At 39.5% G+C, this 22,174-nt stretch overlaps 1 long non-coding RNA gene across 1 annotated transcript in view; it reads right to left on the bottom strand.

The window, feature by feature from the left end:
* Positions 1-3,574: 3,574 nt before the first annotated feature.
* LOC309637589 overlaps positions 3,575-22,174 on the bottom strand; it is an 83,657-nt gene continuing 65,057 nt past the window's right edge. Inside the window, exon 2 of the long non-coding RNA XR_014250685.1 lies at positions 3,575-21,280. This is a non-coding gene — a long non-coding RNA (uncharacterized lncRNA). The remainder of the gene's footprint in view (positions 21,281-22,174) is intronic.

Genomic DNA, 22,174 nt, shown 5'->3' with positions numbered 1-22,174 from the left:
AGTGCTTTGTGCTCTGAAGTGAAGGGTTATATGCAAATACTGGCCAATTAGTCTGTGGCTCAGTTAAGAACAGGAAGAGGACAGAGTGTGACAAGGACTCAGGAAAGGAGACGAGCAAAAAAAAAAGTGTATTTCATTCTATTTATGCCAATTCTTCTATGCTTTACATCTTCATAAACAGAGGAAATTCTCCTGGGAAAGTCAGCCCCTTCTTGGGGAATGAGAACTTGCCAATATTAATCAATCACCCTCCTTACCAAGTGGCCTCAGAATCTACGCATCTCCTGTTGAAAGTGCATCATCGGCAAAGGATGGTCAGTTATAAATGGCCAAAGTCTGGCTCAAAGACACACTGTCAATTTCCAAGACTCAAATCATCTGATTTTGAAGATGGTTCTGAGTTGGTGTGCATGTTCTCAGAGTGGGGTTTCTCATTGACCATAGTTATGCAAGATTCATGGCAGTTAAAAAAAAAAAAAAAGCTACCTTTGAAATAAGACTTGGAATGGGATGAAACACACCCAATAACACTTTTCTTTTGGTCAGAACTTTAAGTTTATTTCGCAAAGGAGTCCTTTCTCCTAGCTCCGCCCGGCCCATCCGTAAAGTTCAACTGACCCACTATGAGAAGAAACTATGAATCTGAGGGTGCATGTTCTGGCTAAAAAGTAAAAGAAAAAAAAAAAAAAAAGTAAGACACACTATGGGGACCAAACCAAACAAAATATACGTTTGGGCTGTGGGACTGTGTCTGGTCCACGGGTCAGCAGCTTGAAACCGATGGACAAAAACTTTAGAGTCTCTTTAAGTTCAAAAATTCTATGGTTGGATTTTTAGTAAGAAAACTCACCACTGCTAAGACATCTTTTTAAAATGCAGTCCTTTCCCTCATTGTGTTGTTTCCCTGCTCAAAAATCCATCACGGCTCCCCCACTGTTCTGCAAATTAAGTCCAAGCTTCAAAAAATGCTGAACTCTGAAATTTGACTCAAGCATCTGTTTTGCCCCTGATTTCCCAGCATCCTCTGACATTAGTTCTAGCTTTCAGCCCCGTAAGATTGCTTCTTGTTGCCTACGCGTGCTCTGTGCTTCCCAGCGCTGCATCTTTGCCCCTAGCCACCTCCAAGCAGGCTGCTCTCTCCTGCCCCTTCTTGTCTAAAGCCGGTCATCCTTCGCTCTCAAATGTCTTCTTTTTCAGCCCTTCCCGGTTCCCCTGGGAGAAGATATCCATCCATAACGTTTTAAAACAGGCCCTGCCACAATCTACCTGATAGGGTGCAATGGATAAGAATTCAGGCCTGGGCGTCAGTTCTGCCATTAACTAGTGCTTTACACTAGGCAATTTCTTTAACCTGTTAAACCTCAGCTTCCTCACCTGTCCTATGTCCCCTTGTCCACAGGAGTTGACAGGCCACATTTACTAGTTCACAAATTGGTTTTTGCAAGTAATCCAGTCACACTATATATTTTCTGTTCATACTTTTTATTGAACATCTGTTTTACTTGAATTTGTGTGTGTGAATATATGTATGTGTATATATATATATATGTACACCTGTTTCAAAGTTCTCCCCCTTGCTGAAGCCATCTTCCCCTCCCCCCAATTCCTCTCCCCTCCCCCACTCAGCACCTTAGCCCTTCTGTTTCTGATTTCTTCTCTCTCAGTCTCTTCAGGTATTTTAAATGCCCCAGGCTCCATTATGCAGAGGCGCTTACTCTCTGATTCCTGCGTCCTTCCACAAAATTCTGAACTTACCTCCCATTTCTGTGAAACAAGGGACTTTCTGCTTCTTAGGAAGTAATGGAGAAATTAACATTTTTGTACCAGTGATAATGATAGTCCCCACCTCATGGTGTTACCGTAAAGAGACGTGACATCTAGCCCCTAGTTAAGTGCTCAAGTCTTAGATGATTGTCATAACAATCCATTGTGGTTTGTCTGTCTCCCTTATGAGGTTGTGGAAACCTTAAGAAGAGTCCTCTTTTATCCATCTTTCAATAAATAGTGAGACAATTCTGTTCTCCACCTGGGTTCCACACTGCAGTCACTGAGGGAGTTTGAAAAAAATGCTCGGGTGCCCAAGCCAGATCAAGTAGATCAGAAGGCTTCCAGCGGGGCCTGGGGGCGGGTGGGGGAGGAAAATGGGTGGTCAAGGTTTTCCAGGTGATTTTAATGGTCGCCCAAGCTTGCAGTCCCACGGAGAGTAATGTCTCACAGGCAGCAGCAATCATTGCTAATGGGGATCCCGCTCTTCTCATAGAGCAGGCATTGCACTAAGCGCTTTCCTCGTAACATCTTCTGGTAGTCATTTTTAGAGATCCCCAGGCGATGCCGTTGCACCGCCCAGGTTGAGAAGCAGTGCCAGCTGCAGCATTAGTGTGGGAAGCTTCACTCCCTCCTCGTGAGGTAGGTTTGCGGTTGCCGCATTTTGCAGATGAGGAAACTGAGGTTAAGGGCGGTGGAGCGTGTGCGCCAGTCCCTCAGTGAGCAAAGGTCAGTGGTGAGGATACACGTCCAGCCTGAGCAGCTGACCCCGGAGGCCCGCTGTCCTCACCTGCCTCCTTTAGGAGGAAGCAAGTCACCGTCACTAAACTGCGAGCCGGCGCTCTTCACCCCGCACGACATGGTGCCAGGTAAGAGAATGTCCTTTGGATGCTCCATTTTCTTTTCTTATCACGACCACTTCATGTTTCTTTGGGAAGTTCTTTGTGTGTGCTTGCGGCATTTTACCCTCTCTCTGATGCTTTTTAGCTCAGGAGACTTAAAAACCCAAATATATTATTGCGTATTATGAAACAGTCCGGAGATCCTGACATAATTAAAACAGGACATGACTTGATTTCAAATGCATGTTTGCAAATAACAGTATTCTCCCATCCTAAGGTATCTGATAATAATAGCCTACTTTTATGATTATTTTTCGCTGATTTTAAGTGAAGCAAGGTGGAATAGTATGTGTTTTTACTCTAAAGAGTTTGCAGTTTGGGTTTTAGCTATGGGGGTGAATAAAATTTTACTTAAGGGATTTAGTTTAATCTCAAATGATTTTAAAGTACGAGAAAACAGAAAATCTAAGCCAACATTTCCTTTATTTTCAAGTCTTGATAGAAAAAAAAATCTAACTCTCTAGCTAGAAAAAAAAGTATTCAAGTTACAGTATTGGCAATACATGAGATGTATTTTTATCAAAAAGAAATATTTTTTGTTGGCTCATTTATGATGCCATGCAGGTGGGCCGGGCTGTTCTCATTGCCTTCCCCTCCTCCCTTCCCTTGTATAAGCACCGGCGTCAACCTATTCCCCATTTTCCCCACTGAATAGAAATCCCCCACTTCCAAGAGTCCAGATCCCTGGTTCTCAGACTTGAGCATGCAACAGAACCACCTGGTAATCCTGGGAGAACACAGATTTCTGAACCCATCCTGTAGAGTTTCTGATGATAGTTCTGGGGTGGAGCCCCAAGTATCTGCATTTCTAACAAGATGCCGGGTAGCGTTGCTGATCCAGGAATAATCCATTGGAAACCACTGATTTGCAATGATCAAACGTACTATTAACAGCTGAGGCTGTGTAGCTTTTCTGAAGTTCAAAATTCAGGACCATGGTCGTAAAGCACAAATATCTTTTACTGTCTTATCTAAAGGAGTGTTTTTGACTAACATCTGCTGACAATAATATATTAACAAAAAAGCAACAAGTGTTTATTGAGCCCTCCCAGATTCTGCACAAGGGCCCCCATCTCAAAAGCCATTTAATCAGTACTAACAGATGCAGCTATTTTTGTGAGCATTGTAGCACCCCTTGGTTACCTGCAGGTGGCAGAATATTCTAGGATAAATGTCATTTTCTGTTTATCTCGTGAAATGATTGACAACTTTCAGAAGGATATATGAAAATCACTTTGTGTGTTAAAGAAAAATAAAGGAAAATATTTTAAAGTATAGCGGGTACAATATTTTGCACAGGAAAACGAATGTTATTAGCAATTTGGGTAATTCATTTGGCAGGTCTTGAAAAAGCGACCTTTAATAATAATTACTATAAATATGTTTTAAACACCATATAACAGGCTGTATATTAATTGCTTTATATGAAATCTGTTTCTTTCTGCTCAGAGCAAGCCTGTAATGTTAATTATTTTCACTGTTAAATACAAAACAAATCTGAGGTTCAAAATTCTACTCATCCTTCGAGTTTGATTCAGGCTTGTTCCGTGAAGCATTTCTCAGTACTCCCATATATGAAGCAATCTCTCCCATATCTTTCTCCTCCTCTCCACTTCTCTCATAGTAGTTTCATAGTCTTGGATTGCTGGCGTTTGTGTACTCATGTTCCTCATTTACAAAGATGTTGTGATAATTACAGTTTTAAACAAGCCAGTATGTTACTGAAAGCGGGGTCTGGCTGCTCACTACTGCAAAGCCAATAAAGAGACAAGGTTGGTGGAAAGATAAGTTTGCTTTATTTCAGAGGCTGGCAACGTGACGGGGCAGTGGGACTCTGTCCAAATGCCGACTCCCTCCCCAACCACTGACAGTCAGGGCGCAAGAGCTTTTATAGGAGGACGGAGGGAGCTACATGTAGAAACAGCACAGTCAGCTCTGACAGTTGTCTTGTAATTGGTCATGCAGTTGTCTGATCAGTGTCATTTTGATGAAGTACAGTTAGTCTTCAGTTCCAGGGTCGTTGTTTTCCCCATTTCTTCGAGGCCACTTCTTGGAATTGTGGCAGCTTGTGTATGGCTACAGTCTGTTCATCATGTAGTTAACTTCTTCCACCTGGTGGGGCTTTCAGTATCTATCAGACAGCTCAGAGGAGATGGCTCAGAACATTATCAATAGCCCTTGAGGAGGAACTAAAGGTCCTTGACTTTGTTTAATGACTGAACTATTATCATTCAGTCTTGTTTGACTGTTTTCCTTTGCTTCTGCATTTTCCCGCTTCTCTGATTAAACTTACTGTTTTTTTTCGTTTCAAAGTTTGGCCTTTCAGTTTCTGTGCTTTTTTAAAAAATTTGTTTATTTATTTGGCTGCACCAGGTCTTAGTTGAGGCATGCAGGATCTTTAGTTGCAGCATGTGGGATCTAGTTCCCTGACCAGGGATCGAACCTGGGCCCCCTGCATTGGGAGCATGGAGTCTTAACCACTGGACTGCCAGGGAAGTGCCATGATTAAACTTATCCTTTGACTAAAGTTTTTCTACAGACAAAAGGCAGGCAGAGGACATGGAGGGGAGGATCCTTGGGGTCCCCCTCCATTTCAAATATACAGGAAAGTTATTTATTTTTTAGAAGAGCAAGGCCATACAAAAATATACTGTGTGGTGAGTTGAAATGTGGTCCCCCAAAATATGTTCACATCCCAATATTCAGAACCCATGAATGTGACTTTAATTGGGAAAAAAAAAAAAAAAGATTTTTGCAGCTGTAATTACATTAAGGATCTCAACATGAGATCATCTGGGATTATCCCAGCAGGCCCTAAATCCAATGGCAAGTGTCCTTACTAGAGATACCCACAGAGAAGAGGGGAGACCGTTTAAGACAGAGGCAGAGATTGGAGTGATGCAGCCAAAAATGCAGAGAGAGGTTGAGTAAGTTCTCCAGGTCACACAGCAAGTAGAGGGCAGTTCAGAGGCACCACATCACATTGCCTGACTCCAAACTTCAATCTATCCACCACCTTTAAGTACCTCTCAATGTATCACGGTAAATAAAAGGTAAAAAACAGAGACACGTTTAATGGCTTTATTTAATGGCTCACATCCTTTTAATGAAGGAGAACTTAACAAATGAGAAGGAATTTTTCCTTAGCTCCGTTGCCTTAGTGACAGTGTCACAAAATTACGGTTTCACTAGATTAATAGGAAGATGTTTTGTTATAAGTCTACCAGGAAAAACAGACTGTAGAACACAGATTCTGATCAGACATTGCCCCCAGGAGGTGAAGAGAAAAAATCAGACTCTTCCTGGAGTGTGGTGCAAATCCAGTTTGAAAGAATATACTCAAAATTATAATTTCGTATTTCTTAAGTAATGAGGTACTTTGTTTTTGTTTAAGAAACTTTCTTTTGGAGTCTTCCTTTAATTCCGTGTTCTTCAAAGTACAGCCGTTTAATCCCATGCACCAGCTTCACCTGAGCGCTTATTAAGACGCCCTTCCCCCCGCCACCTCCCAGAACTGAATCAGGTATATTTCTCTTTAATAAGCGTCCAGGCCGTGCACAAATCTGGAGAATCACTGCCTTCCTGTTGCCCTTGGCTATGTCACTGCCAAAGTAGGACTTCATATTAAAGATGTAGTGTGTGGTACATTCAGGGTTTGAAGTCAACGGATTTTGTTTAGAATCTCAACGCCGCCATTTAGCAACTTTCTACACTTGGACATCTAAACTCAGTCCAGTGAATGGAGTAGAGTCTTCGTGCTAAGAGAGTAGGGGCAGGTTTGGCGGGTGGAGTGATGGTGAAGGGGAAGTTTTAAAGTAAGAACATAAAACAGAAATCAGTGGTATTGAAAATTACTCTTGAAAAGGAACGTCATTTCGATTGCCTAGCATTGCAAGATTTCTGGTTTTTTTAGTTGGAAGCTAAGACTTTTTGTTTTCAGTGATCATGTGTGTGGAAAAAAAGTGCTTCTTTAAACACCTGATTTATCCTCACCCCCGTGTGATTCCCACCCATTGAGAAGAACGAGAAGACAGTCTGCATCTCCCTCTTCACACCAACTCCTGGAATCAGAACAAACCCACCCACAGCGCGAGAAGCAACCCCGCCCTCTTTCTCTCGGCTTCTCTTTCTTCCTCTCAGTTTGCCAAGGGCCTGTGGTTTAATTTGTGGCAGTTAGATACATTCATGATGAAATTCCAATATATTTTCCTCTGAAAAACAGATATCACACCTTGAGAGTATATTAAATTATAACCTCAGCGCAGTGCCTGGCAAACCGTAAGCACTTAGGAATGGGGAACTCATCTTAAAGCTGCTCCTGGTCCTGTTGTTAGTTTCAGGGTTGTTTGAGAATTAAGTGACATCTATGTATAAAGAAACTGGACCATAGTAGATGCTTTTAAAAATAGCGATTGTAAGTACCCTCGTGGCGTAGCCATCTATCTGGACCTTGAAAACTCTGAATACATTCCTGTATATGATACAGGCCTTTGTATCAGAGGCACATGAGATACTGGCTACATGAAGGACTTAGTTGCTGACTGTTAATAAAAAAAAAAAATAACAACTTTAGCACGAGTCTGGGTTTACTTGAAGTTTTATCTTTTTTTTTCCTCTCTTATGATAATTCCTGTCAAAAAGGAAGTCATTGCTTTAAAATGTTGGCCAGACCAGCAGACTCCTGAAATACCACTTTGCTTCTTATGAACCATTTACCCAGCTAGATGTTTCTAATTGGCTACTCCAAAACGTATTAGTTTGAATGACCAGCCTATTGGCTGATGGCTCACAGCCAAAGACGTTGCATAAGGAAGAAGAGATGATGTGAAATGTCTGCGATCAGCATCATCACTTTCTCCACACGGCTAAATTTGGTCATTTTGGGAAATGTAATATTATTTATTCATTTTGGCAAACCGCAGATCCCTGTCTGCAGTTTATTATATGTGGAATTAGAGGTCATTGGCCATCTCCACTGGATGGAATTATACTGCATAATTGCATTCTCAGACACCTCAGCACTTAGACCCTTCATGTGATGGACCATAATGGCTCCTCTGGTGCCCACTGGTATATTGACACACGCCAATAATTAATTCAGCTAATCATTGAGTAGAGCATCTGGTTTCAGGCACTGCCTCTGGGATACGGGACATCACCCTTAAAAACTGCAAAGAAATACAGGATGTGGTGAGATCCATTCATCTCTTTCTACTTTTTTGGTAATTCTTTGTTCTCCGATATTCCCCAACTTATGAAGTCATCTTAAATGTAGTCAAATATTTCCTTGAAAAGAGAAATATCTATTGGGGAAAAATAAATAAGGTGGAAAGCTGAAAAACATTCACATGAGCTCCCAACTGACAAAAGGCAAGGATGAGAACATCTATTAGATCCCGTTGTAGACAAACTCAATAGGAAGAATTTAGAGTAGAAACATTTCTCTGCTTTTTTTAGGAGATGCATTTGCTTTCTTTGAATTAATTTGTCTTAACATGGAAGCTATCTCATCTACTATTTAAAGACTAGCAATACTTTAGTTTGTAGAAGCAATATTTCAGTGCAGTATTTCAATGTCTTACACCCAATTATTAAAATAAACATTTTGTAGGGGTATAGCATACACAACAGAAAAGTGTACACAACTGAAGTATAGGCTCAATTTTTTTTAAAATAAATTTATTTATTTATTTATTTATGGCTGCATTGCGTTTTCGTTGCTCCGCGCAGGCTTTCTCTAGTTGCAGAGAGCGGGGGCTACTCTTTGTTGTGGTGTGCGGGCTTCCCGTTGCGGTGGCTTCTCGTGGAGCCTGGGCTCTAGGCGCACGGGCTTCAGTAGTTGTGGTGTACGGGCTCAGTAGTTCTGGCTCATGGGCTCTAGAGCGCAGGCTCAGTAGTTGTGGTGCACGGGCTTAGTTGCTCCGCGACATGTGGGATCTTCCTGGACCAGAGCTCGAACCCTGCATTGGCAGGCGGATTCTTAACCACTGCGCCACCAGGGAAGTCCGATTTTTTTTTTTTTAAACACAGTAGATATAGCCATGTAACCAGCTCACAGATCCAAAAAATAAGACATAACCAGCAGCAGAATAAGCCTGATCAAGCTTATTCAAGGTGGGTGTCCTCCAACCGGTAAGCAGGGACTTGTAACACCAGAGATCTGTTTGACCTGTTTCTGAACTCCTCATAAACAGACGCCTACGATTTGTGTTCTTTTGGGTCTGGCTTCTCTTGCGCAACATTAAGTTGAGATTTTTCCCATGCCGTTACATTGTTTTCATCTCATTGCTTTCTAGGGTGCCGTTGTACAGCTATGGCGCTGTGTGTCCATTCTATTAATGGACATTTGGATAGCTTCCAGTTTAGAGCTATTATGAACAGTGCTGCTAGGAACAGTTAGCACAAGTCTTTTCATGCACAAGTTTACACATTTCTTTTGGTTGCATGGCTAGAAGTGGATCACTAGGTCATAGGATGGGCTTGTGTTGACCTTCAGTAAATAATGACAAAGAGTTTTCAAAGTGATTGTACTTATTTGCACTCCTCCCAACAGTACGTGAAAGTTCCAGTTATTATATATCCTTATCAATATGTAGTATTATCTCTCTTTGTAATTTAGCCCTTCTGGTGGTGTAAAATAATCTCAGTAGGATTTAACTGCATTTCCTTGATGACTGATGAAGCTGAGCACCTTTTCTTATGTTTGGATATCTTTTTTTTTTCCTTTTTTGTCCAAGTTTTTGCCCAATTTTCTCTTAGGTTGTTGCTTTTTCCCTTCTTGATTTGTTGAATGCCTTTGTTTGTTCTGGTTCCTAGTCCTTTCTCTTAATTATCTTCGGTAAATATCTTCCTCCACTTTTTGAGTTGCACTTTCACCCTCTAAATGGTATTTTTTGATAAACAGAAGTTCTTTAAATGTAACACACACTACCTTTTCTAAGAGCATTTTTTTCTGTTCTGCTTAAAAAATCTTTACCCCAGGTCAAGAAGATATACTCCTATTTTATTTTTCTAAAAGCTTAATTGTTTTCTCTTTAACATTTAGATCCACAATCAATCTAGAGTTGATTTTTTGTTTTGTAGTTACTTAGACTCTTTGTCCCCTGAACTATTTAAGTCAAATCATTCTTCCCATCAGAGGATAAATATTTTAAAAACAGGAATTATATTTTACTTGTTTTCATACTTTATATTTGGTGACCTAGTTTTTATGCACTTAGCAGTTAATAATGGACCTTATTAAAATGCAGATCTACATGATTATCTTTATAACTCTGATATTCTATTGGATGGCTGTGCAATCATTTAACTCATTTCCTGTTGGTAGATATTAAGGTTGGTCCAAATCTTTCAGTATCATAATCAATGCTGTGAAAGTGATCTTTGAATGTATAGCTTTGCACATTTATTAAAACAGTTATTTTTAATATAGTCAAGAATTAGGTTGCTGAGTCAAAGGGTGTCCACATTTTAAGGTTTTGAGCAGAAGTGGATGTTATCATAGAGCTTACATTTCAGAGCCCTTTACTTACATAGGCATCTTTCAAGTCCCTGTAGCAAATCTTTTATTTGTAATTTTGTATCTCTTAGCAGTGATTGCTAAAAGATTTTTCCTTCCTCTTTGCCCCATATGGTATCATCAACTGAAGGTATCATTTAAGGGGCCCATTCTTGCTTTGATATACTCTACCTTTGGTTTGATAAAGTCCACTGGTTCTTTTCCCTGTGTTTATTGCACAACTATTATTTGTTAATGGGAAGAAGTGTTTGGCTGGCCCAGTGGGGTAAAGAGTGCCTCTCTAATGGATTTCTGGTGATGTTTTGTGTGGATCTTTCCATAATAGCAAAGAATGCAATGCATATGGATCCCAAATCAAGAAGGAAACAGTACATACTTGTACTTGTGTCCCAAGGAAATGATAGTATTCCAAGATGTATGTGTGACTTGGTGTGAAGAGCAGAAAAAAATGCAGTTTACTATTTTTTGGAATTTAAGTGGTTTGAACCTGATTTAAAATGAAAGTTAAGGTCAGACTACCACACCATCTGCTTAGGTTGCAGCTTTATGTCTTTACCCATAAATTTTCACTATAAAATTTTCTTCCCAGGCAGAAAAAAACATGAGGAAAGAAAAGTTAGTGCCTCCCGTCTGCTTTTTGCTGCGAGGTGTGATAAATGCTGCATCATCTAATCTGATTCCCCTGTTTAAATCATTAAAATCTTTATCTAATCTCAGTCACTGTAAAATCACAAATGAATGCTCAGACTTCTCTGTGTCCATTTAAAACAGGGGATCTAGCTACCCTCTCACTTAAAACTTTGATAAGTAATCATTTAAACTTTGGAAACCCTCTTAATAAAAGGAGCATGTAGAAGTCATTAGCATGGAATGTAAATTCACAAGCTGCTTGATTTAGAATGTATTTCAATTCTTGCTCCTCCCTTATATTTTTTAGTTAGTGGCTTTTTTTTTCAAGTGACCTTTTCCCCTTGATGAGTTGATACACAAACCCTTTAACAGCTTGTTGGCCATTTGTGCAAGAAGTAAAACCACTTTCATGAATACAAGTTACTCATTTTTTTGGCGCGGGCTTTGGTTTTGACCGTAACTGTCGGTAATCATTGCCGCCTGCAGATGTTAGACGGTGCTGTCCATCATGCTAAGCATTCCCAGGCAGTCAGATTAAGCTAAGGCATCTGGAAACAGCACATCTGAAAATAGGTTTTATGACACCCAGCAAGCAGCCTTCTTTTCTCGTAATACCTAAAAGTTTCTGAGCGAAAACGGCATCGGCGGCTGATAAGCTTTGCAGAAATGTCACCAGGTACTAAGAGAAGCAATTTCCTTCCAGAACAAAGACCCCAAAGGAAAAAGCAAACTCGATTCAGGAAGGAAGTAAATGAATAAATAAATAAACCGTAGGTTTTCAAGGGGCATCTTTGGGTAGATTTGTTTTCTTGTCAGCTAGGCATTTCACAAGTTCTGCTGACTCTCTAGATCAAGTGGAAACAGAAATACTGTTTTCCACTTTTGCAGTCAAATCCACTTGTATGGATAGCGCCACAGAACAGACAGGACTCTGAGCTTAGGATGCCATTGAGAATAACTAGAAATGCCCTAAATTGCACCATTCCCTTCCACCACCAGAAATTTAAAAAAAAAAAAAAAATCCCTGGAAACCCTGCATATTTAATTGTCTCCAAGTCTTAAGGACTTTTGGTTATTTTTTTTGATTATTTTTTGTTTTTTTTTCTTCCAGTTTTGTTAATATATAATTGACATACAGCACTGTATAAGTTTAAGGTGGATGAAATAATGATTTGACTTACATCGTGAAACAAGCATTTTCAAGTTACTTCATTTCTTCATTATTTTAAAGAATTAAACAAGATATAACTGAGTCCTCACTGTGAAATCCTCTCTGATCCATGTATGTTTTTACAATTGTAATAATATTTTTATTGATAAATATTATAAACTATTCTGATATGTTAAAGCATACATATTCATCTCATATACATATATGAGATTAGACTGGTCAGTGAAAAAGTATGAACATCTTTTAACTTGAGAAATGTTGCCAAATTGGAAATATTGTAGATCAGTGGGGTTCTACCATTTTCTCCCCCTTATTTCTTAAAGATTCCGTAGTTTCTGTTGAAAAGTTAGTTCTTAGTTTTATTGCTTGCATTTTGAAAGTACTGTTGTGGGTTTTTTTTCTGGATGCTTTGAAGTTTTCTCTTTTCCTTTGGTTTTCAGTAACTTGATGATAGTAGGTCCCAATGTAATCTTTGTTGTTTATCCTTTATGGAAATCACTGAGCTCATAGAATCTGTGACATGAGGTTTTTTTTTTTACCAGTTTTGAAAATTCTTGGTCATTATCTCTTCAGCTGTTGTTTGTGACCCATTCTTGTCTCTCCCCCTAATACTCCAAATAAATGTATATTTAGACTTGGCTGTGTCCCTCATGTCTCTTACATTTTTTAAATTCTCTTTTCTGTCTGTTTCAGTTTGGCTAGTTTATTGAGTCATCTTCAAGTTCAGTCTTCCTATTGTTTGCTATCTCCAGTACGCTGTTAAACCTATTGAATTTATGTGTAATTTCAAATGTTTTAATTTCTAGGATATTTGATGATTTTTATAGATTCAAATTTTCTATTGAAATTCTTAATCTTTTTCTCTCTATTCATCATGGCTATTTTAAAATCGTTGTTTTGTAACTCCCATATCTGGACCATCTGTGGGTCTGTTTCTACTGGGTGTTTCTTTTTTGATGAGCAGTCACAATTTTATTCCACATTGTATGTCTCGTACTTCTTGAATGTGTATCAGACATTGTATTTAGAGAACCCTAGAAGTTACAAGTGATTTTTTTTTCCCCAGAGAGAGTTCCCCTTTCTTCTGTTTGGAAATAAGGGGAGAAGTCTATTTTCTCAGTCCAAGCAGAGACTGATCTAGCCCAGGGCTAAACTGTACTCTCAGTAAGCTCTGATCCTTCTCTGCTTCATGCTTGTTGCTTAGGCACGGCCCTTCTGATGTTTGTTTGCAAGCCTGACTTTTTAGGCCTAAAAAATGACAGATTCATTGCTGCTCTTGGGAGGTTTTGAGCTTAGCTCTTTAACATTCCATTTCCAAAGATTCAAAGTTTAGCAAATGTTTTAAAAGAGAAAGCAGGTATGTGTTTCAAGAAAGCCCCATTTCTCCAATTTGTCTTGCGAGCATGCCAGGATTACTGGAAATTTCACTCTGGCTTTAAGATTCTCTTGTCTAGTCTCCCAGCTTCCCACATATACCCCAGAACTTACGAAATGTCTTGTGGAGAAAACCAGTTGCATTTGGGCCTCCTCAAATTCCCAGTCCATCAGCCAGGATCAAGTCCCCACAAAAAATTTTCAAGTTTTCTCTTTCCTTGAGTAGAGGTTCTCTGTTTGGATCAAGCCTTAGCCTGTCTGCAGCCCAAATCAGTAAATAGCCCAGGAGAAAAAAAAAACCCAACTGGTTATTCTCAGCTCACATTTGAAGTCCCCTCAGTTCTGCTCTGAGTTCCAGCTTACCTAGTCCTCGTAATTTCTATAGCTTGCCAGTATCTTCAAACATGTCTTTGGTAACTTGCCTGGCTTTTCTGGTTCTTGGAGTGAAAGTGTTGGCCTGCTTTGTGTTTCTATGGCCAGGCTGGAAGTAAAAAGCATTCACTTCATTGCCTAAAACTTGAGGGGCCAGAAATTTAGGGTAAATACTTTGCAACTGTCTCTGAGACTACCCCCACCTTCAACGCTGTAAGTCAATCTCAAAAATTGGGAATTATAAAAGAAAAACATTGATAAATTGGTCTCTAATCAAAACTTTAAAACTTCTGCTCTTCAAAAGACTCTGAAAAAAATGAAAAGAAACCAGACTGGGAAAAATATTCCCACTAAATATACCTGACAAAAAATTCATATCCAGAATTTATATTAAATATATGAAGGCAAACAACCACACTTCTTTTTAAATGGCGAAAGTTTTTGGACAGATATTTGAATGACCAGTAAGCACGTGATAAAGTGTTCAATGTCATTATTCATCATGGAAATCCAAGTAAAAACTACAATGTGTTACCGTTACATGCCCACCAGAATGACTAAATTATAAGACTAACACCACAGATTGATGATAATATGGAGTCACTTGAACTCATATATAATTGGTAGGAGTGTAAGATAGTACAGCTACTTTGGGAAAAGGTTCGGAAATTTCTTTTAAAAGTAAACATAAGACTGCCCTAGGACTGCATAATTTTACTGCTAGGGATTTACCCAAGAGAAATGAAAACATGTTCACGCAAAACTTTTGCATGAATGTTCATAGAAGCTTTATTCCTAATGGCCTCAAACTGGAAACAACACAAGTGCCATAACGGGTTGAATAAATAAATGATTATACCCTTTTAAAAAGAGCTACATGTTAGATTTTTAAAAATAATTTTATTATTAATCACATGACATGAACAAAAATTTTTCCTTTGGAGAAGCAGAGTCTTTATGCACTCATTCAACATTTTCCTGTAAATGTCTAATATTCCAGGCATTATTCTTGGCAATGGTTGGAAATACAATGATGAACAAGTTGGACATGGTTACTGTCTTCACTTTTAATCAAATGACAAAAAAAAAAAATCTGAGTTTACAAAGACAAAAAAAAAGTATCTTAGCAAGGAAGATAGTGATCATTAATCTTGATGAAGCACCTGGAAATAAGTTTGATTTAAGAAGTTTGCCTAGGAGGAGACCTTCAAGATGGTGGAGGAGTAAGATGTGGAGATAACCTTCCTCCCCACAAATACATCAAAAATACATCTACATGTGGAACAACTCCTACAGAACACCTACTGAATGCTAGCAGAAGACTGCAGACTTCCCAAAAGGCAAGAAACTCCCCACGTACCTGGGTAGGGCAAAAGAAAAAAGAAAAAACAGAGACAAAAGAATAGAGACAGGATGGGACCTGCACCTCTGGGAGGGAGCTGTGAAGGATGAAAGGTTTCCACACACTGGGAAGCCCCTTCACTGGTGGAGACGGGGGGTGGGCTGGGGAGGGGAAGCTTCGGAGCCACGGAGGAGAGCACAGCAACGGGTGCAGAGGGCAAAGCGGAGAGATACCCGCACAGAGGATCAGTGCCGACCAGCACTCACCAGCCTGAGAGGCTTGTCTACTCACCTGCCAGGGCAGGTAGGGGCTGGGAGCTGAGGCTCAGGCTTCGGAGGGCAGATCCCAGGGAGAAGACTGGGGTTGGCTGCATGAAAACAGCCTGAAGGGGGCTAGTGCACCACAGCTAGCTGGGAGGGAGTCCAGGAAAAAGTCTGGACCTGCCTAAGAGGCAAGAGACCATTGTTTTGGGGTGCATGAGGAGAGGGGATTCAGAACACTGCCTAAACAAGCTGCAGAGATTAGCACGAGCTGTGGCTATCAGCACAGACCTCAGAGACAAGCATGAGACGCTAAAGCAGCTGCTACAGCCACCAAGAATCCTGTGTGCAAGCACAGGTCACTATCCACACCTCCCCTCCCAGGAGCCTGTGCAGCCCACCACTGTCAGGGTCCCATGATCCAGGGACAACTTCCCCCGGAGAACACACGACGCACCTCAGGCTGTTGCAGTGTCACTTGGGCCTCTGCCGGTGCAGGCTTGCCCCGCATTCCGTACCCCTTCCTCCCCCCGGCCTGAGTGAGCTAGAGCCCCCAAATCAACTGCTTCTTTAACCCCCTTCTGTCTGGGAAAAGAACAGATGCCAGAGGGCGACCTACATGCAGAGGCGGGGCCAAATCCAAAGCTGAACCCCAGGAGCTGTGCGAACAAAGAAGAGAAAGGGAAATCTCTCCCAGCAGCCTCAGGAGCAGCAGATTAAATCTCCACAATCAACTTGATGTACTCTGCATCTGTGGAATACCTGAATAGACAATGAATCATCCCAAAATTGAGGCAGTGGACTTTGGGAGCAACTGTACACTTGGGGTTTGCTGTATGCAGCTGACTAGTTTCTGATTTATATAGTTATCTTAGTTTAGTTTTTAGCACGTGTTATCATTGGTGGCTTTGTTTATTGGTTTGGTTGGTCTCTTCTTTTTTTTTTTAATTTTTTATTTTAATAACGTTTTATTTTATTTTGCTTTTCTTTCTTTCTTTCTTTTTTTTTCCCCTTTTCTATTGAGGCATGTGGCTGACAGGGTCTTGGTGATCCAGCCGGGTGTCAGGCCTGAGCCTCTGAAATGGGACAGCTGACTTCAGGACATTGGTCCACCAAAGACCTGCTGGCCCCACATAATATCAATCAGCGAGAGCTCTCCCAGAGATCTCCATCTCAATGCAAAGACCCAGCTCCACTCAATGACCAGCAAGCTCCAGTGCTGAACACCCGATGCCAAACAACTAGTAAGACAGGAAGACGACCCCACCCATTAGCAGAGAGGTTGCCTAAAATCATACTAAGTTCACAGACACCCCAAAACACACCACCAGATGCAGTCCTGCCCACCAGAAAGACAAGATCCAGCCTCAACCACCAGAACACAGGCGCCAGTCTCCTCCACCAGGAAGCTTACACAATCCACTAAACCAACCTTACCCACTGGGGGCAGACACCAAAAACAACGGAACTACGAACCTGCCGCCTGTGAAAAGGAGACCGCAAACACAGTAATTTAAGCAAAATGAGAAGACAGAGAAATACGCAGCAGATGAAGGAGCAAGGTAAAAACCCACCAGACCAGACAAATGAAGAGGAAATAGGTAGTCTACCCGAAAAAGAATTCAGAGTAATGATAGTAAAGATGATCCAAAATCTTGGAAATAGAATGGAGAAAATACAAAAACATTTAACAAGGACCTAGAAGAACTAAAGAGCAAACAAACAATGATGAACAACACTATAAATGAAATTAAAGCTTCTCTAGAAGGAATCAATAGCAGAATAACTGAGGTAGAAGAATGGATAAGTGACCTAGAAGATAAAATAGTGGAAGTAACTACCACAGAGCAGAATAAAGAAAAAAGAATGAAAAGAATTGAGGACAGTTTCAGAGACCACTGGAACAACATTAAACACACTAACATTCTAATTATGCAGGTCCCAGAAGAAGAAGAGAAAAAGAAAGGGACTGAGAAAATATTTGAAGAGATTATAGTTGAAAACTTCCCTAATATGGGAAAGAAAATAGTCAATCAAGTCCAGGAAGTTCCGAGAGTCCCATACAGGATAAATCCAAGGAGAAACACGCCAAGACACATATTAATCAAACTATCAAAAATTAAATACAAAGAACAAATATTAAAAGCAGCCATGGAAAAGCAACAAATAACATACAAGGGAATCCCCATAAGGTTAACAGCTGATCTTTCAGCATAAACTCTGCAAGCCAGAAGGGAGTGGCAGGACATATTTAAAGTGATGAAGGGGAAAAACCTACAACCAAGATTACTCTACCCAGCAAGGATCTCATTCAGATTCGACAGAGAAATTAAAACCTTTACAGACAAGCAAAAGCTAAGAGAATTCAGCACTACCAAACCAACTTTACAACAAATGCTAAAGGAACTTGTCTAGGCAGGAAACCCAAGAGAAGGAAAAGACCTACCATAACAAACCCAAAACAATTAAGAAAATGGTAATAGGAACATACATATCGATAATTACCTTAAATGTAAATGGATTAAATACTCCAACCAAAAGACATAGACTGGCTGAATGGATACAAAAACAAAACCCATATATATGCTGTCTACAAGAGACCCACTTCAGACCTAGGGACACATGCAGACTGAAAGTGAGGGGATAGAAAAAGATATTCCATGCAAATGGAAATCAAAAGAAAGCTGGAGTAGCAATTCTCATATCAGACAAAATAGACTTTAAAATAAAGACTATTACAAGAGACAAAGAAGGACACTACATAATGATCAAGAGATCAATCCAAGAAGAAGATAAAACAATTGTAAATATTTATGCACCCAACATAGGAGCACCGCAATACATAAGGCAAATGCGAACAGCCATAAAAGAGGAAATCGACAGTGACACAATAATAGTAGGGGACTTTAACACCCCACTACCACCAATGAACAGATCAACCTAAATGAAAATAATAAGGAAACACAAGCTTTACATGATACATTAAACAAGATGGACTTAATTGATATTTATAGGACATTCCATCTAAAAACAACAGAATACACTTTCTTCTCAAGTACTCATGGAACATTCTCTAGGATAGATCATATCTTGGGTCACAAATCAAGCCTTGGTAAATTTAAGAAAATTGAAATTGTATCAAGTATCTTCTCTGCCCACAATACTATGAGACTAGATATCAATTACAGGAAAAAAACTGTAAAAAATACAAACACATGGAGGCTAAACAATATGCTACTAAATAACCAAGAGATCACTGACGAAATCACAGAGGAAATCAAAAAATACCTAGAGGCAAATGACAATGAAAACACAACAACACAGAACATATGGGATGCAGCAAAAGCAGTTCTAAGAGGGCACTTTATAGCAAAGCAATCCTACCTCAAGAAACAAGAAACATCTCAAATAAACAACCTAACCTTCCACCTAAAGCAATTAGAGAAAGAAGGAAAAAAACCCCCAAAGTTAGCAGAAGGAAAGAAATCATAAAGATCAGATCAGAAATAAATGAAAAAGAAATGAAGGAAATGATAGCAAAGATCAATAAAACTAAAAGCTGGTTCTTTGAGAAGATAAATAAAATTGATAAACCATTAGCCAGACTCATCAAGAAAAAAAGGGAGAAGACTCAAATCAACAGAATTAGAAATGAAAAAAGAGAAGTAACAACTGATACTGCAAAAATATAAAGGATCATGAGAGATTACTACAAGGAACTCTATGCCAATAAAATGGACAACCTGGAAGAAATGGACAAATTCTTAGCAAAGCACAACCTTCCGAGACTGAACCAGGAAGAAATAGAAAATATGAACAGACCAATCACAAGCACTGAAATTGAAACTGTGATTAAAAATCTTCCAACAAACAAAAGCCCAGGACCAGATGGCTTCACAGGCTAATTCAATCAAACATTTAGAGAAGACCTAACACCTATCATCCTTCTCAAACTCTTCCAAAATATAGCAGAGGGAGGAATACTCCCAAACCCATTCTATGAGGCCACCATCACCCTGATAGCATAACCAGACAAAGATGTTACAAAATAAGAAAACTACAGGCCAATATCACTGATGAACATAGATGCAAAAATCCTCAACAAAATGCTAGCAAACAGAATCCAGCAGCACATTAAAAGGATCATACAACATAATCAAGTGGGGATTATCCCAGGAATGCAAGGATTCTTCAATATACACAAATCAATCAATGTGATACACCATATTAACAAAGTGAAGGAGAAAAACCATATGATCATCTCAGTAGATGCAGAAAAAGCTTTCGACAAAATTCAACACCCATTTATGATAAAAACTGTCCAGAAAGTAGGCATAGAGGGAACTTTCCTCAACATAATAAAGGCCATATATGACAAACCCACAGGCAACATCGTTCTCAATGGTGAAAAACTGAAACTATTTCCACTAAGATCAGGAACAAGACAGGGTTGTCCACTCTCACCACTATTGTTCAACATATTTTTGGAAGTTTTAGCCACAGCAATCAGAGAAGAAAAAGAAATAAAAGGAATCCAAACTGGAAAAGAAGAAGTAAAACTGTCACTGTTTGCAGATGACATGATATTATACATAGAGAATCCTAAAGATGCTACCAGAAGACTACTAGATCTAATCAATGAATTTGGTAATGTAGCAGGATACAAAATTAATGCACAGAAATCTCTTGCATTCTTTTACACTAATGAAAAATCTGAAAGAGAAATTAAGGAAACACTCCCATTTACCATTGCAAAAAAAGAGTAAAATACCTAGGAATAAACCTACCTAAGGAGACAAAAGACCTGTATGCAGAAAACTATAAGACACTGAGAAAGAAATGAAAGACAGTACAAAGAGATGGAGAGATATACCATGTTCTGAGCCTGGAAGAATCAACATTGTGAAAATGACTCTACTACCCAAAGCAATCTACAGATTAAATGCAATCCCTATCAAACTACCAATGGCATTTTTCACAGAACTAGAACAAAAAATTTCACAACTTGTATGGAAACACAAAAGACCCCGAATAGCCAAAGCAACCTTGAGGAAGAAAAACAGAGCTGGAGGAATCAGGATCCCTGACTTCAGACTATACTACAAAACTACAGTAATCAAGACAGTACGGTACTGGCACAAAAACAGAAGTATAGATCAATGGAACAGGATAGAAAGTCTAGAGCTAAACTCATGCACGTATGGTCACCTTATCTTTGATAAAGGAGGCAAGAATATACAATGGAGAAAAGACAGCCTCTTCAATGAGTGGTACTAGGAAAACTGGACAGCTACATGTAAAAGAATGAAATTACAACACTTCCTAACACCATGCACAAAAATAAACTCAAAATGGAGTAAAGACCTAAATGTAAGGCCTGACACTATAAAACTCTTAGAGGAAAACATAGGCGGAACAGTCTATGACATAAATCACAGCAAGATCCTTTTTGACCCACCTCCTAGAGAAATGGAAATAAAAACAAAAATAAACAAATGAGCCCTAACGAGACTTAAAAGCTTTTGCACAGCAAAGGAAACCATAAATTAGACGAAAAGACAACCCTCAGAATGGGAGAAAATATTTGCATACAAAGCAACTGACAAAGGATTAATCTCCAAAATTTACAAGCAGCTCATGCCCCTCAATATCAAAAAAACAAACAACCCAATCCAAAAATGGGCAGAAGACCTAAATAGACATTTCTCCAAAGAAGATATACAGATTGCCAACAAACACATGAAAGGATGGTTAACATCACTAATCATTAGAGAAATGCAAACCAAAACTACAGTGAGGTGTCACCTCACACTGGTCAGAATGGCCATCATCAAAAAATCTACAAACAATAAATGCTGGAGTGGGTGTGGAGAAAAGGGAACCCTCTTGCACTGTTGGTGAGAATGTAAATTGATACAGCCACTATGGAGAACAGTATGGAGGTTCCTTAAAAACAAAAATAGAACTACCATACGACCCAGCAATCCCACTACTGGGCATATACCCTGAGAAAACCATAATTCAAAAAGAGTCATGTACCACAATGTTCACTGCAGCACTATTTACAATAGCCAGGACATGGAAGCAACCTAACTGTCCATCAACAGATGAATGGATAAAGAAGATGTGGCACATATATACAATGGAATATTACTCAGCCGTAAAAAGAAACGAAATTGAGTTATTTGTAGTGAGGTGAATGGACCTAGAGACTGTCATACAGATTGAAGTAAGTCAGAAAGAGAAAAACAAATACCATAAGCTAACACATATATATGGAATCTAAAAAAAAAAAAAAAGGTCATGAAGAACCTAGGGGCCGGACAGGAATAAAGACACAGACGTAGAGAATGGACTTGAGGATACGGGGAGGGGGAAGGGTAAGCTGGGACAAAGTGAGATAGTCATGTGGACATGTATACATTACCAAATGTAAAATAGATAGCTAGTGGGAAGCAGCTGCATAGCACAGGGAGATCAGCTTGGTGCTTTGTGACCACCTAGAGGGGTGGGATAGTGAGGGTGGGAGGGAGATGCAAGAGGGAGGGGATATGGGGCTATATGTATATGTATAGCTGATTCACTTTGTTATAAAGCAGAAACTAACACATCATTTTAAAGCAGTTATACTCCAATAAAGATGTTAAAAAGAAAATGTTTGCCTAGACGAGTGTTTGCTGCTTTAGGGAGAAACCTGATGCCACTGAGAAGCTTGGAGTTTTGTTTTTTTTTAAATCTTTATTGAAGTATAATTGCTTTACAATGGTGTGTTAGTTTCTGCTTTATAACAAAGTGAATCAGTTATACATATACATATGTTCCCATATCTCTTCCCTCTTG

The sequence above is a fragment of the Balaenoptera physalus genome (assembly GCF_965194825.1).
Source record: "Balaenoptera physalus genome assembly, chromosome: 11".
Classification (NCBI taxonomy): domain Eukaryota; kingdom Metazoa; phylum Chordata; class Mammalia; order Artiodactyla; family Balaenopteridae; genus Balaenoptera; species Balaenoptera physalus.
Note: the sequence above shows the minus strand (reverse complement) of the source record. Positions and strands in the feature narration are given on the sequence as shown.